At 34.7% G+C, this 17,253-nt stretch overlaps 1 protein-coding gene across 5 annotated transcripts in view; it reads right to left on the bottom strand.

Moving 5' to 3' along the window:
* MGAT4C (MGAT4 family member C) overlaps nt 1-17,253 on the bottom strand; it is a 914,262-nt gene that overhangs the window by 436,676 nt on the left and 460,333 nt on the right. The window lies entirely within an intron of this gene.

The following is a 17,253-nucleotide window of genomic DNA, read 5'->3' on the forward strand; positions in this document are numbered from 1 at the left end:
AAATAACAAAATATTTGTGTATTCTCATTTTCTTTCTGTATCAGAAACATCAAGGTGTTAGCCACATTAACTGAATGATATAGAACTAGCTTTGTGTTTAATGCCCAGTAATCTGGGCAGGACAGAGTCTAACACTCTGTGTAAGTTCATATCTTCTGCTCCCTCTTCAAATGGCCTCTTTTTTGCCGTTTGTCACCAGCTACTCCTCTGCTCCCTTGCCACTATGGATACTTGGGCTGTTAATTGTTTTACTTGGGTAGCTGTTCTCTTTAAGATGGTTAAATTCTACTAATTTCTGACCTACTTAATTTCTCCTAACTCACATCTTTGCCTAGATTCATTCAAATAGCAGTTTTTTCCATACTAAGAAAAATATTTTGAAAGTTAATGTTACCATTTAAAATACAACTAAAAAAAGAATGATTGAACTCAGTGTAGTTTCCTACAGTATTCCCCAGCATGACATAGTATTCCTTACACAGTAACTGCTCAATAAACACTTGCTGAAACAATAAATCTGATTGAGTCACATAATTTTTAAATCAGCAACTGACATGCTCTCACAAACCAATTAAAACAAGAATAAGATAAAATAATTTATAATAGTAAGAATAATATATGTGTATCATTTCATCTGGGTCTTTTTCATACTAGAATATTTTCCATGAGGATAAATCCTATTCCTCTTACCTCTTAAATTGTAGCTTTCAAATCTATGTATATACTCTTTTACTATTAAATGTCCTTTACATCAGGGTCTGTTCATGTCATGCCATAATTAGTATAACTCCTCCCCTCCAACTGGATGTCAGAGAAAGAAAAGAAAATATTAGCCTGAAATTTTGTTGCTTAACGTCTTTCAATGCCTCCTCAGCTGTCTGTAAGATAAAATCAAATGGCTTATGCACAGCACGTATGACCTTTTGTGGTCTAAGTCTGTCTTGTCAGCCTCATCTCTTGCTACCTACCTCAAAGTGAACTACACTTCAGCCACAGAAAATTACTTAAAATGTGCCATGGGATTGATGAAGTTGAGCCTGTTCAACTGTGGCTCTTCCTGCCAGTATGCTGTGTTGTCTACCAACACCTGTCTCACTGGGTCTTTTCATTCATTTCACTGTTTCCTCCACACTGTTCAAATTACATTCAGATACTACCTCCTCATGGTATCCTTTCTGTCTTCCAGCCGTGACTAAGATGTGCATCTTCTGTGCTCCCTCTCAATCTTATACAAATGGCACCATTATTCTTATTCATCTACAATTATTTTTGAGACTCAACTATGTTCAAGGCACTGTGATAGTTCCGGGGAATGCAGAGGATACAGTGCCAAACAAAACAGATGCCTACATTACCAGTCTTCACAGGGCTCAGAGTCCAGCCGGGAAGAGTAACGTGTTTGCTTACCTCCTCCCGCTAGGCAATGAATACCTAAAAATTGGGGCCTGCCTCTGATTTCTATGTTCCTAATCACTGGTACATCATAGATAGGAAGTGCTCACTGATAAATAAACTTTCCTTGTCTTATATGGAGGAGTCTCAGACTGTTAATGTTCAGGACTTCACAATCGCAGTTGAAACATATTTTATTTTGAAAGATTACCCCAGTGGCATATTGGAAAACAGAATTGTATACATAGCTTATTTTCCTTCATTTCAATTACATTATTTCTGCCTATTTCAATGCTTGTTTCACGTTGTGATTGAAAGTAAAATAAGAAATTGTTTACATTCAAACAAGTTAATATTTTGGACTACTCCTCTCAATAGAAAAAAATATTATGGAATAAGGTCGAGAATAATTACAGGATCTCAGTGGACTTCAGTAAAATATTACTGAAAGTTGAATTTCATTTTTATGTATACAATGTCTTGATAGAAATTGTCTCTTCTTCTATTTGACTTGTTAACTACATGGCACAAATATATTCACGCAAAGTTCAATTTAGCTATTGTGTTTGCATAGCTGACTAATAACACATATCACTTTAAATAAATTTCCTCTCAGAAGTCTAAGCTACCAATTGAATAAAATTTGAAGCAAGTTGCATAGTTGGAATTTGCCATATTTATTCCTCATTTTCTATAAATTGGCTTAAGTATTGTCATAATCTTATGAATATTACAGATCTAATGTCAACATTTCAGACATTGTAATAAGTCTTTCTTCTAACAGACTCCTCCAAATACAAAATGTACATAGTTGTCTGAATTAATTCCTTTATGTCTTCATGAATTTCCCAGTGATCTTGAGCTCACAGCAATGAAAATTTTACTGCATACTTACTTACTAGTCCTAATCTCTCAGAGACAATGATTATGTCACTTCGGACTTCTAGATTCACATATAATATTCGATATTGTAAATAATGGCAATATTCATCCTCTGTTTTCTATTATTGCTATATAAATATATACATATATGTTTATATGTATGTATTTCACAGATGTGTAATATTGGTGTTATTATTATCAATCTAGAATTGAAAACAGAATTTTTACAAAACATTCATTTCTTCTGTAAAAAATATTATGGAAATATATACGCTTGGATTATATGTTTGCAATATTTACTTATAATAAATTGATAAGCTAAACATGAAGAACTGCTGAAGGAGGAAGCATAGTAAAACTGTATTTAACCAATGTTCAATGGCATTATTCATAAATGTTGTCAATCAGTTATTTTGTCTAGAATGTGCAATAAAATGGGAAAATATTAACTTAATGGATTCAATAACAAGCTCATTATTACTGAAGCTGTAGTGTGACTTCTGCAGCCCTAAAGATTATAGCTGAGCAGCAGAAGGGGAAAAAAGTAGATCATCCATTACATTGAGCAGTTAATGATATTTTATTGCATTATTTATCAAATACTGTGGATGTTATTTGTAGCTGCGAGCTTGACCTTAGCTAATCATAATTTGATGAATGTATATATCTGAAAGGCACTATGACAAAATACTCTATTGTTTTATGAAGCAGGAACATGAGCTATTATTATGAAATTCAATAAGTGTGTAGTTTCAAGATATTAATGCTCAGACACTTATGCACAAGACAGAATAGATGCTTGTAATTCAGACATAGCTGCTGAAATTTATTTCTCTTTTAATAATATAAATATTCAAGCTATCTATCTTAAGTGATTCCTGCAAAGTCATTTTATAAATGCAGTAAGAAGACTATAATGATAATATATTATTAATAGAATAGAGTTGTCATTCTATCAGGAAGATGTGAAGAAAATTAGAAGCTTTTCACAATGCTATTTAGGAGTTTGCATTTAGTTGGATTTCAAATATACATATTTTAGAGAGAAAATATAAAAGTGATAAACAAGTACCAACTGCATAATTTTTAACTTTATCATTCTTCTAGGAAAGGAAATGCATTATAATTTCCAAGATGAGAACAATATTTTATGTTGTACAATTTTCTTAAGGTTGGAATGAGAAGCTAGCTCATTAGAACTTCTTTTCATATGTAAAGAAGCATTGATAATAATGAAGAAATATTTTGAACCAATAATATAACTTGTAAAGCATTTCTTGGATATTGAATCATGCAATTTAATTTACACATAGGCCAATTAAATTTTTCACAGAAAGAGATAAATAAAACTAAATAAGAACAGCCTCTAAACTAAGAGATTTTCCCACTGAACCAAACTGCCTATCAATAACACTTGATCAATAAATGGTTTTTGTTGTTGTTGTTGTTGTTGTTGTTGTTGTTGTTGTTGTTTTTTTTGACAGAATCTTTCTCTTGTTGCCCAGACTGGAGTGCAGTGGTATGATCTTGGCTCACTGCAACCTCTGCCTCCTAGGGTCAAGCTATTCTCCTGCCTCAGCCTCCTCGGTAGCTGGGATTCCAGGCACCAGCCACCATGACTGGCTAATTTTTTTCGCATTTTTAGTAGAGACATGGTTTCACCATGTTGGCCAGGATGGTCTCGAACTCCTGACCTCAGGTGATCTGCCCACCTTGGCAGGGTGCTCCCAAAGTGCTGAGATTGGGCTCCCAAAGTGCTGAGATTACAGGCCTCATCCACCACTCCTGGCTAGTTTCATTCATGAGCATAGTTTTTTTTTTTTCCTTCTAGTGTATGGAAAGTACTTACAAATTTTATTTTATTTTTTAACTTTTAAGTTCACGGGGGCAAGTGCAGATTTGTTAGATGGGTAAACTTGTCATGGGGGTTTGTTGTACAGATTATTTCATCACCCAGGTATTAAGACTAGGACCCATTAGTTATTTTTCCTGATCTTCTCCATCCTCCCATTCTGCACCCTCTGGAAGGCCCCATTGTTGGTTGTTTTCCTCTATGTGTCCATGTGTTGTCATCCTTTAGCTCACACTTATAAGTGAGAACATGCAGTATTTGGTTTTCTGTTCCTGTGTTGTTTGCTAAGGAAAATGGCCTCTAGCTCCTTCCATGTCCCTGGAAAGGACATGATGTCATTCTTTTTTATGGCTGCACAGTATTCCATGGTCTATATGTACCACATTTTCTTTATTCATTCTATCATTGATGGGGTATTTAGGTTGATTTCATGTTTTTACTATTGTGAATTGTGCTCAGTGAACATACATGTGCATGAGTCTTTATGACAGAATGATTTATATTCCTTTGGGTATGTGCCCATAATGGAATTGTTGGGTCGAAAGGTATTTCTGTCTTTAGGTTTTTGAGGAATTGACACAGTCTTCCACAATAACTGAACTAATTTACCTTAACAGTGTATAACCAGAACTTGCAAATTATAAGGTGAATCTCACTGAAACTACTGGGTGTAACTATCAACTTACTATATTTTACAATGTGTTATGTCTAACGCTGAGGGTTCTTTTCCAAATGTGGATGTCAACATTTTATATTATTTCAAAATTATTCTATGTGATAAATTGAATTATTGTTTCACGAATGTTCATGTTTTCTTTTCTCTCTCTTGGGAGTGCAACATATTTCACCATAACAATGTCTTTGCATGCGATTATGATACTTGTTTTGTCTAGATGAAAGAACATAAAGGTATAGAAGTCTTAAGTGTACTTGTGTAATTTGATTTCGGTTATGTGATCCTGGGATCCTTTCTTAGAGAGCATGCACTTTTTAACAACATTACGTTCAGCCAGGTTCCAGAGTGAAACTCATGATTCAACTGACCTTGACTCAATTGAGGATTCCAGAAACAAGTCCAGTTGACTCACAGCTTATAGTGGAAACACTAAACTGATTCCAAAAGAGCTCAGAAGGGACACTGTTGACTCACAGCCCTGTGAGTTTTGTTGTAAGCCACAGACTTTGAGGTGGTTTGTTTTACAACGTTATTGTTGTATAAATCATAAATACACATACGGGTTTCTGGAGTACTGTCGTTAAGGAACTCTCTTATTTTGTTACATACCATAGTTAAGAAACAAATTTTATTATCATATTAAATTCATATGTTTTCAGACTAATATTTTGTAAATTACTGTTGGATAGAGAGTTAGTAACTGAAATCTACTCTGGGAAAATATTTATGGAAAATGAATAAGTCATAGCAGAAATACTTCATATATTTAAAATTCATTCAACATTTTGAAGAAAATAATATAAGTAAATTCTGTGTACTTATCAATTCACTTTGCAAAAGATAATACATTTGAAAAGAAACTTAAAATCATACTACTCAGACATATAAATCACATTAATGGAGAAACAGCAAACATTCAGAATGCCAGTTTCAACCCAAAATTTGAATCACAAACAAGTAAAGGCTTTTGAAAAAAATTTGGTGACCAGTAGTCACAACCTTTTCTTTATCATGTTTATAAGTTGATAAAGAAAAAATGAACCCCATTCTGCACCTTTCAAATTTTAGTTACCAGGAACAATAATTAGTAATAGAACAAAGAACTAGAGCTTCATATAAGAAATTGAGGCTCAAGAAGATTGATATTAGGCCACAAAATACAGAAATTTACAAGGTGGACCAAGAGTTGACCTAAATTCTTCTAATTCTACAACCCATATTCTACTCATGCATTAATCTCATGGAAATATTTCCTATGAATAAACATATCTGATTTCCAGAAAGAACTTACAGGGTTACAGAATATGGGGTTACTGAGTCACTTAATTTTATTTTCTTTCTCATTTTGTGGGATGAGGCACTCAAAATCTGTTTTCTCTATAAAATCTCTTGCAATTTTGCAACTGTCAGCAAAGGTAGTCTTGAGTTTTCAAATTTTTATTTAAGGAGCTTTTTTGGATGATATGAAAAGCAGTTAACGAGTGTGAAATAACTACAGTCTAAAAACACATCAATTCACAGAAAAAAATTTCAATGTATGAGGGAGTATATGTGAGCACTTCGATTTTTAGAGTAAAGGATTTTCTGCTTATCTGACTGGTACTGAGCTCAAAACACAGGACAGTCGTGCAAGGGATTGTTGCTGTTTTAACAGTATAGGGTTAATCAGAATGTGAAAAGGTAGTGAATTGACATGTAATAATAAACAAATATACATATAAATATACCAGTCTAATTAGAGAAGAAGAAATGTCATTGATTTCTAGATAAAATAGAGGTGTATGTCCTTCCACTTTGTGGATAAGGTCCAGTTGTAATATTTACCGAGCAACTTGGTAACTTTATTCAATCAAAAAGTTGTCATTTATAAGGAGGCTGGCTGGGAAGCAAAGTTAATTTGAGTTCTACTCTAAGTTCTGTTACATGTTAGCAGAATAATAATGAGTCATTTATTATCTTTTAAAATTCTAGTTTATTTACTGATAAATTAAGGATAATAATACCCTGCCTTACAGGATTGTGGTGATGATTTTATATATCTAAATAGTAATTGAATTGTTATGATTATTGGCTAAACTTTACAATGTAACAGTTACAGTGTTTGGTACTAGGGATACCAAGATAAAAGTTATAGTCTTCTAGAAGAAGAGCAAGAATTAGGTAATGTCGGCCAGGCACGGTGGTTCAGTCTTGTAATCCCAGCACTTTGGAAGGTCAAGGCAGGCGGATCACCTGAGGTCAGGAGTTCGAGACCAGCCAGGTCAACATGGATAAAGCCCATCTCTACTAAAAAATACAAAAGATAGCCGGGTGTGGTGGCACGTACCTGTAATCCCAGCTACTTGGGAGGCTGAGGCAAGAGAATCACTTGAACCTGGGAGATGGAGGTTGCAGTGAGCTAAGATTGCACCATTGCACTCCAGCCTGGGTTACAAGAATGAGACTCTGTCAAAAAAAAAAAAAAAAAAAAAAGGAAAGAAAGAAAAGGAAAAGAAGAAAAAAAAGAAAAACAATCAGAAGAATTAGGTACTGTCAATGAGTAATCAGTGTTACAAAAGCCTAAGCAGCACAGGGTGCAATAAAACCAAAAAGGAGGATATTAAATCCAGACAAAGTGGTGAGGGATGACTTTTAGAGCAAGTGATATTTAACTGAGTTTTGAAGGATGTACAGGAATTAAATCTGCAAAACACTGGGTGTTGGGAAATCAAATTCTTCACAATCTGACATATGCATTGCATATTCAGTAAATATTTGACTGATAAATACATAAGTGAACAGATGTGTAAATACATGTTTGAATTAATTAGTTACCTGCTGACAAAATTTATTTTGCCTATGAAAATGGTTGGAAGAAATTCATCATCAATTTGTACACTACAAACAATCATATTATTATTGATCCAAATATTAACAGAATATGATACATAAATTATTGAAATGTATACAGTTTCACTGTTATTGTGAAGTATTTTAATCTATAATAAACTAAGAAAACAATCTGCATCTTTAAAAGATGTTGAAGTGTACATACATACAAACATGTAAATTAAAACAAAGCTTAGAAGGTCAATTTTTTTTCCAGGGAAAATAATATTATCTTTCCAGGTTTTTGAAAATTTACTCTAAAAATACTTATTTAACTTTAGGTTTCTTATAATTACAATTATGTATAGTTTTCTAAATGTATTTGGCATACGTGAATAAATAAATGTTATTATTTACTCTTCAGAGATCACTTTGCCCAATACGCTTTGGTGAAAAAGTACAGAAATATGCACAGAAAAACTATTTTCCTACAGTATTTGATTTGTATCACTTTCTTAATTACAGCATGTCTAATCCACATGATGTAAAAAAAATGATGTAAAAATGATTTATACCCCTGAAGCTTTTTTATTTCTAGCTTGGAAGGAATACAAGGGATCATACAATCCAGTATTACTGTTTTCGATATAAGAAAACTGAAGTTTGGAGAGACAAATTTTTTTCCAATAAAAAACATTTAGAAAACTAATTGGGATTAAAGCACTTTCTTCTATATTATCTTTTTTTTTTTTTTTTTTTTTTTTTTTTTGAGATGGAGTCTGGCTCTGTAGCCCAGGTTGGAGTGCAGTGGCCGGATCTCAGCTCACTGCAAGCTCCGCCTCCCGGGTTTACGCCATTCTCCTGCCTCAGCCTCCCGAGTAGCTGGGACTACAGGCGCCCGCCACCTCACCCGGCTAGTTTATTTTTTTGTGTTTTTTAGTAGAGACGGGGTTTCACCGTGTTAGCCAGGATGGTCTCGATCTCCTGACCTCGTGATCCACCCGTCTCGGCCTCCCAAAGTGCTGGGATTACAGGCTTGAGCCACCGCGCCCGGCCTATATTATCTTTTAAAGAGTGAATATATAAGAAACATAACAAAAATCAGTAACTCAATTGTTTTTAGAGATGTGGCAGACTCCGCTATTCACTTACCCAAGGCAAATCCCATCTGTTCCCTGATAAGTAAAAAAATGAATTTATTCTCTTGGCAAAATATCTAGCGTTGGAGAGTATAGTAATCACTGATTCTCAATGGGTGGCAGTGCTGCTCCCCTCCATCATGTATGGAAAATGATGTCTTTCACGGTGATTAGCTATAGGCATTTAATGCCTAGGAATTATGAGACAGTCCTGCACTATAGAGATTGGTATCATCCAAAATGTCAGTGCTGCTAGTTGGAAACACTGGCTTCACTCATCATGCCAATTGTGTCCCTCACTTTCTCAGGATTTAGTGGAGGGATGGGCATGTTAACCAGTTCAGGCCAATGAAACATAAAATGAAGTCTGCGATAGATTCCAATGATTTTTCTTCCTAATATAAAGGAGGTCAGTGAAGAAAGCTCACCTTTGCTCCTAAACACTTCCTTATGGTTTGTGCCCTCTCCTCCCAGAATAACAATAGCAGATGCTGAGCAGCCACCATGAGACAATGAGGCCACTAGCATAATAAGGTAAGCAAAGGGATGGCAGAGAAGAGGGAAGGATTACTGAATCAACTTGGGGAACATATGCCTTCTTAATTCTCAATTGATAAACAACATATAGCCATATGGGCTAAACGCAGTCCATCAGAGTATCCGTTATTTGCTCTTCAAGACATACTAATGGACGAAATAGATACTTTGGGTAAAATTGGTTGTTAAAAATAAGTTATGTGAATATTTTTTGGCTGTTATTAAGTCATTCTAAAGTTAATGCTTGTTCTAAAGAGGCTGTATGCTCCATTGAAATTAGTCCACTGAATATTATCATTGTTCTGAAATATTACTAGAAATTAGGTTTATATATATATACTTTTTTTTTTTTTTTTGGAGACAGAGTCTCTGTCTGTTGCAGTGGTGTGATCTCGGCTCACTGCAACCTCTGCCTCTCGGGTTCAAGCAATTCTCCTGCCTCAGCCTCCTGAGTAGCTGGGATTACAGAATCACACACCACCATGCCCGGCTAATTTTTGGAGTTTTAGTAGAGATGGGCTTTCACCATGTTGGCCAGGCTGGTCTTGAACTCCTGACCTCAGGTGATCCGCCCACCTCAGCCTCCCAAAGTGCTGGGAATACAGGCGTGAGACACCATGTCTGGCTTAATTATGTTTTTTTGAGGAATATTACATGTAACTTATTTCACTATTTAAATAATATATCAGAAGTACATTTATGAGTCCCCTTTCTCACTTTTGTTCGTATCTTCTTGTTAAGAAACTATATGTCTAAGAGCTTTAGGAAAAAAAAAAAAGAAAAAATATGGTCTTCAATGATAAGTAGGGATATTACATAATTTAGTAAAGTAATGTAAGGTTAAAAAGATGGAACATAATAAATGACTGTAAGAAAGCAGGCAATCTAGCTAATTCAGGTAACAAAAATTTGAGATCTCAGATCTAATCAGTTTCTTTTGCACATATTAGACAATTTTACTGAATTTTGGGGCTGGAAGATATCATCCTTTGCATCATACATAGGTTCTGACTTATTTTAAAAGAATACTTTTATTACTATAATATTATTCATGGTTTACTTATCTTACCATATTAGAGCATTCATAGGGAAAAAAGATTGTCATAGCTAAACCAATATACATTCAGGACATTTTTAAATTCTGCTTTTAAGAAAAGCACAGAAAATGGAAAATACACTAAGCACCTCAGAACTGTGTATCATCCAACAAGTAAGAGAGAAATGAGGTGAGTTATTAAAGCTTGGATTACACATTTCAAAATTGTATTCAAGGAAAGCTCCTCCAGTAAAAATTTGTTCTTTGTTATGCACGTTCAACCAATGTAACTTTTTGATGTGTGGTACTGAGCTCTTGTATTTTAAAAGTGCAGTGGCCTTTTGAATTTACAATTCAGTGCACAGTAGCTATAATACTGTAATAAGTCCTTGATTTTCTTTCCCTTGAAATCTATAACATAGCTTTAAAGTGAATGTCTTCCCAATACAACTTCATCCGGTTTTTTGTGTGTGCTTGTTGGCAGTGATATATTGTATGGATGTAGAATGGGCTAACATATGCCTCAGAGTTTCACAAAAATAATTTAATTAGTACCAGGAGTTAACAATAAATGCTGCAGAATAATAATATGTGGAAATATAACCACAATTTTACATTTTCTAAGCTGGCTATTTTTATTTAGTATAATTTCCTTTATCCTGATATTCTTATGTCCACGATTTAAATGTACAGTAAATATCATTGTGTTGTGTTTTTTTTCTCTTTCACTATAGAATTTTTTCTCAAGGTAATAGCTATGATTCAACAACAATACTTTGGATTCTGTAAAAAATCTAAAAGTAAAATTAAGAAGTTTAAACTGTTATGTTCAACTGATGGATCTCAAACCTAGATGCATTAGCCTCATTTGGAGTATATTTTAAAATATCAATCCCCAGGCTCCAGTTCAAAAATTCTAAGTTAATGTGAGTTTACTTATTCTGGAGTGAAGCATGTCTCTTAATATTTTTTAAAAACATTCCAGGTGATTCTTATGTATTGCCCAATGTGAGCCTTTTAAAAAATATATTTGTTTTTAATAAATACAAGCTTAGAATCAAGGAATTTTTGGCACTAAAGGCTTGGAGATTATCAAGCTCTATATATCTTAAAAGATTACTATGCTAACACATCTCTAGGCAAAAATACACTGCTGCGTTTGACCTACAGCAGGAAATTAATGCTATTGGCAATTATCTGGATATCCATCCATCATTTGACTACTCATACTTGTAATGGAAAATTTTATTCATGTTTCAAGTATATTTTCTAAAAAACAAAACAAAACAAAACAAAAACACAAACGTGGGGAGCAGGGAGTGAGATAGGATGCAGAAAAGCAGGAAGTGGCAGATAAGATATGGGGCAGGGAGTGACAAAGTTACAATGCATTATGTATTTTACTTTTATATACTTAACGCTTTAGAGTTAATAAAATTTGAAGTAATTGACTCCATTCATGAGAAAAGCACATTTGTAGCTATTATGGTAGCCATAGCTGTTACAATAAAAATACATTCAGACACTGTATTCAGGGGATTTTCCAACAATGTCTTTGCCTACCTATTTTGCATCATATCTGCTAGTCTTCCTTCTTTTTTCTTAATACAAATGTTCCTCAGCATGTACTTATCTAGCCTTTCTACAGAAGTTTTTTTCAATCTACAATTTGAAGATCACTTGTACCCAAACTACTAAAACCTACACATTTCATGACCTCATTGTGACACAGTAAATATGAATTCTCAAAAATGGAGGCCTGTATTTTATTATTATATTGATTATTATACCCGTAGTATTTGGAACATTTGCCTTTACATCACTTGCCGTATTCTATTGAAAATATTCACATTTCAGCAAAAGAATTTTATAGAGAGCAGAAAATGAGTTTTTTTTTCCTGATGTTCCCAGCAACCCTCACAGTATTTAGTACTTTGTACATATGAATATATATGTATGAAGTAAAAGAATGGCTTAGCCAAGCAACCATTATCATGCTCATTTAGACAGATAACTCAATGTGTCCAAACCTCCCAAACCCTCTTTTGAATCAACTTGATTTTTTTGCCTCCAAAACCCTGTTTTAAACCAATTTGATCTTCACTGGTTTCTCCAAGTATGCTTTTGCCTCATAGCCACACCTTTCTTAGATTTTTTTCCCTTGGGTGTTGGATTATTGAATAAAAGCTTAAAAAGCAGTCTATGAATCAAGCCAAGCACATCCCTATATCTAGTGTAGATATCTTATGTTTATTAGCCCTACTTCCACTGTTTACCCCTGCTTTATGTATATTAGCTCCTCATTAAATATTTTTAAAATAATATATTTTGGTTTTTATTAGACTTATATAATAATCAGTCCAGGCACTTTGGCTCACACCTGTAATCCCAGCATTTTGGGAATCCAAAGTGGGAGAAGTGCTTGAGGCCAGGTATTTGAGACTAGCTTGGGCAAAATAGAGAAAGCCATCTCTACAAGAAAAATTTAAAAATTAGCTGGGTATGGTGGAGCGTGCCCGTAGTCCCAGCTATCTGGGAGGCTGAGGTGAGAGGATGGCATGAACCCCGCAGTTTGAAGCTGCAGTGAGCTATGATCACACCGCTGCACTCCAGCCTGAATGACAGAGATGCCATCTCTTAATTTTTTAAATTGTGTAATAATTTGTTTATAAGTTTTAGCATCAGAATATTTGGAAGTTTGTATTCTGAGAAACAATTAGCATTATTTAGTTGGGAACAAAAACAAACAGTATTCGGTGTGTATTCGTTTCCTGATGCCACTATAACAAATGACTGTGAACTTGGTGTTTAAAACCATATAAATTTATTTTCTCACAGTGCTGGAAGCCAGAACTTTAAAGTCAGTATGACCAAGCCAGAATGAATGTTTTAGCAGAAGTTTTAGAGAAGAATCGATTTCATGCTTATTCCAGCTTCTGCTGGCTGTTGCTGTTCCTTGATTTGTAGCCACAACACTTCAATCTCTGCCTCCATGGTCACAACGCATATAGAACCTACCTGGATAATCCAGGATAATCTGTTCATCTCAAAATGCTAAATTTTATCACAAAAGTCTGTTTCAATTTAATCTGCAAAGACTGTTCCTTCATCTAAGGTAACATTTACAAGTTACAGAGATAAGAACTTGATTATATACTATCATAGTATATTAACATACATGTATACCATATATACTGTAATATAAACCATATATATATGTATATATGTTCTTGTCCACGGTTCCTGACTCATAACTCCCATAGCCCTTTTAATAGTCTTTTGTTATGATGTTTGGGTGCTTTAGGTCTCAGAAGCAGGTCTCAGGAAACAGAATCTCTCTCATATTCTCCTGTCCATCTTTTACTTGCTCCTTTTTCTTCCCAAGGCAGGTCTTAGAAACTAAAAATATATTCTAATCTTCCACCACCTTTCTGTCTTGGAGTTGAACATAAAAAAAATTATCTCCCCTACTTTGTTTGATTGTACGTCACAGACTCCCATTTTAGAAGGAGTCCTGCCCCATACCAGAGGGAAAGAATGTCTCTTTCCCTCTGGAGGTTAAGAAGAATCTGAACAGGCAGGCCTGGGATTTCAGCTGTCCAGGCCAGGTATTGGATCACACGTTTTTTTGTCCAATTAAATTTCTTTTTATTTATTTATTTATTTATTTATTTATTTATTTATTTGAGACTGAGTCTCCCTCTGTCATCAGGCTGAAGTGCAGTGGTGCAATCCTGGCTCACTGCAACCTCCTGGATTCAAGCGATTCTGCTGCCTCAGCCTCTTTAGTAGCTGGGACTACAGGCACGTGCCACCACGCTCAGCTAATTTTTTGTATTTTCAGTAGAGACAGGGATTCACTATATTGGCCAGGATAGTCTCCATCTCTTGACTTCGTGATCTGCCTGCCTTGGCCTCCTAAAGTGCTGGGATTATAGGCGTGAGCCACTGCGCATGGCCTTTGTCTAATTACATTTCTTTTTGTTCTTTTCTATTTATTTATTTATTTATTTATTTATTTATTTATTTATTTATTTTGAGACGGAGTCTTGCTCTGTCACCCAGGCTGGAGTGCAGTGGCGTGACCTCGGCTCACTGCAAGCTCCGCCTCCCGGGTTCATGCCATTTTCCTGCCTCAGCCTCCCGAGTATCTGGGACTACAGGCGCCCGCCACCAGGCCTGGCTAATTTTTTTTGTATTTTTAGTAGAGATGGGGTTTCACCGTGTTAGTAAGGATGGTCTCGATCTTCTGGCCTGGTAATCCGCACGCCTTGGCCTCCCAAAGTGCCGGCATTACAGGCATGAGCCACTGTGTCCGACCTGTCCAGTTACATTTCTACACGGTTGTCCTTACTTCAATCATGTCTATCTAAGGAAAGGCCCAAGAGGAGAAGGTAAGGTGAGCTTTTAGACAGCTGAACTAGTGGGAGCTTACAGGAAGGTGAACAGGAAGTCATCCACATGCAGGGAGGGTGTTGCACCCAAACTCCACAGCAACAAAAGTTTCTACACACTCAGGACTCTTTCAGACCTTGCCCTATATATAACTTCACCAGGCTGATTGTTTGTGTCCTTTAAAATATCTTTATAATTAACTGGTAACCCTGTTTCTTTGTGTTCTGTGACCCATACAAACAGATTAATCAAATCCAAGGACACGATTGTGTTGTGAGATCCCTGATTTATAGCTGGTAGGCCAAAAGCACAGGTAAAGCAATGGGGTTTGTGATGGACACTGGAAGTTCAGGGGAGGCAGTCCTGTGGGACTGAGTCCTGAATCTGTGGGATCTGAGGTTATCTCCAGGTAGACAGTGTCAGAATGAACTGGAGGACACCCAGCTGGTATCTGCTACAGAATTGATTGCATGCTTGGTAGGTGAGGGCGAAACTCTCCAACCCTTTTGGTCACAGAAGTCTTCTATATTGATGTTTGTGGAGTGAGAACAGAGGGGAAGCAATTTGTCTTTTTTACTCTATGGGTATTATTCACGCTATTACAATGTGGCATGAATAGCTTTCCAGTTGTCCCCAATAATTACTTTTCTTTTTATTTCATAGTACTAGGATTCTTACTAAATACTGTATTACCCAACTTCCCTTACTTACAGGTAAAAACATAACAAAGCTTTGACTAATTTTGATGTAGGTAACTTTTGGATCATTCTCTTAAAAGAAAGAGGTACATGATTTTCTTTCCCTATTCTTCCTGCTTATTGGTTGGAATGCAGATTAGGAGGTGAGCCATTTTAGACTAAGCAAATCACACAGGTCTCCAGGAATAGAAAAGGAAAAACAGAGAAGCATTTGTTCCTGGTGCCATCTTTGAACTGAGCTTCATATAAACTTGAATGTAAACATGAGAAAGTAACATTATGTTTAAATTACACTTTTTTGCATTTTCTGTATATTCTCATTAATGAATATTTCAATTAATATGAAGATATTTTCAGATGTAGCAGGGAATTTTGTAAAGTTAGTGATGGAGCCTAGGTATACTTTTATGGTCAGCAGGTTAATATAGAGGTAGTCATAATGATAAAAACAGTCAAAGCAGGATTTTTCTTAAACTGCATACTGCTGCATGACTTGTAAGTAATTTAGCTTCTCTAGGATTCAGGTGTTTATCTACATCTAAAGAGTGGTTAAGTGAGTATCTAGCATATGTGTCTTGGAACCTGTGTAGAATGATCTCACAGCAAATTTTAGTGTTTCCTTTTTCCTCCTGGAATAAACAAACTAGAAGGAGAGACTTTACTAAGGAATTGAACCCCCCTATTTATGAAGAAATGGCTGTTTTTAAAAAAAACAATTTTTTAATTTATCTCAGTATTTTAAATTAATTTGGTTAATAATAATGTTTATATAGGTAACTTAAATATTTTTGAAATCATGGATTTTTTCTTCATTTTTGGGTGTGAAATTCAGTTTATATAAACTTTCAAAGGTCCCATATTTATGATATTTATTCCTACTAAAGTTATAGATAACATATGTGTGTGTGTGTTTATATATATATATATATTTCTCTTGTGGTTGCTCATAAATATTTATGGAGTCCCTATTAAGTTAATGGCAGAGTAAAAAGCCATAGAATAACAACAGTACATATAATTTTAACAATAACAACAACAACAAAAAACCACTGGATTTTTCAATGTTACCATGTTATATAACTTGAAAAAAAGTCAGATAAGGCAAATGGCAATAATTCATTTTAAATTTTACTTATCTCTTCAAAATTTTGTCAAATTAGACAAAAAAGATAATCTATTCCTAAAACCAGCTGATGTTTATTCACTTTTATGCCTGTAAGTTCTAAGAGAAGTTTTTAGTTTTTGGTTCTGATTGATGAGACAAAAGTAGAAAGAAGTCTTCACATCACATCTTATGACATATTTCTAGCTTCCAGCACATTATAACATTAGGAACATCTCCTTGAGAAATAAAGTTTTTGGATGATAAAATATTATTGCACTTAGTTTTACTAGTTTCAAATATTTGCAACAAAAAAAACATTTTGTTATTTAAGCACAAGAAACATGAAAATAGTTAACAGTCAAAATTTAGGCTAAAAATGAACCTATACATGGAAAAGTGACATGGAAGAGTTCTAAGAAATAATTTGATAATTTAGCACTCATAGAAGAACTTATATACATGTTAATGGCTGCTGACTTCTTGAAAATATCATTTTTGTAAAACTGCATGTCCTGTATTAATAGTTAATGTCATATTCTATATTATTAGCAATATTATTGTATTATTATTGTTGAAAAATCTTTGCCCTTTAAAGGTATACTTTAATTTGGTGTAGTCTATTTAAAACACAGTGCAAGCAGAATAATGCTCTTTTCAGTTGAAAAAAATAGGCCAGGCACAGTGGCTCACACATGTAATCCCAGCACTTTGAGAGGCTGAGGCAGGCCGATCA

The sequence above is a fragment of the Macaca fascicularis genome, chromosome 11, assembly GCF_037993035.2.
Source record: "Macaca fascicularis isolate 582-1 chromosome 11, T2T-MFA8v1.1".
NCBI classification, from domain to species: Eukaryota; Metazoa; Chordata; class Mammalia; order Primates; family Cercopithecidae; genus Macaca; species Macaca fascicularis.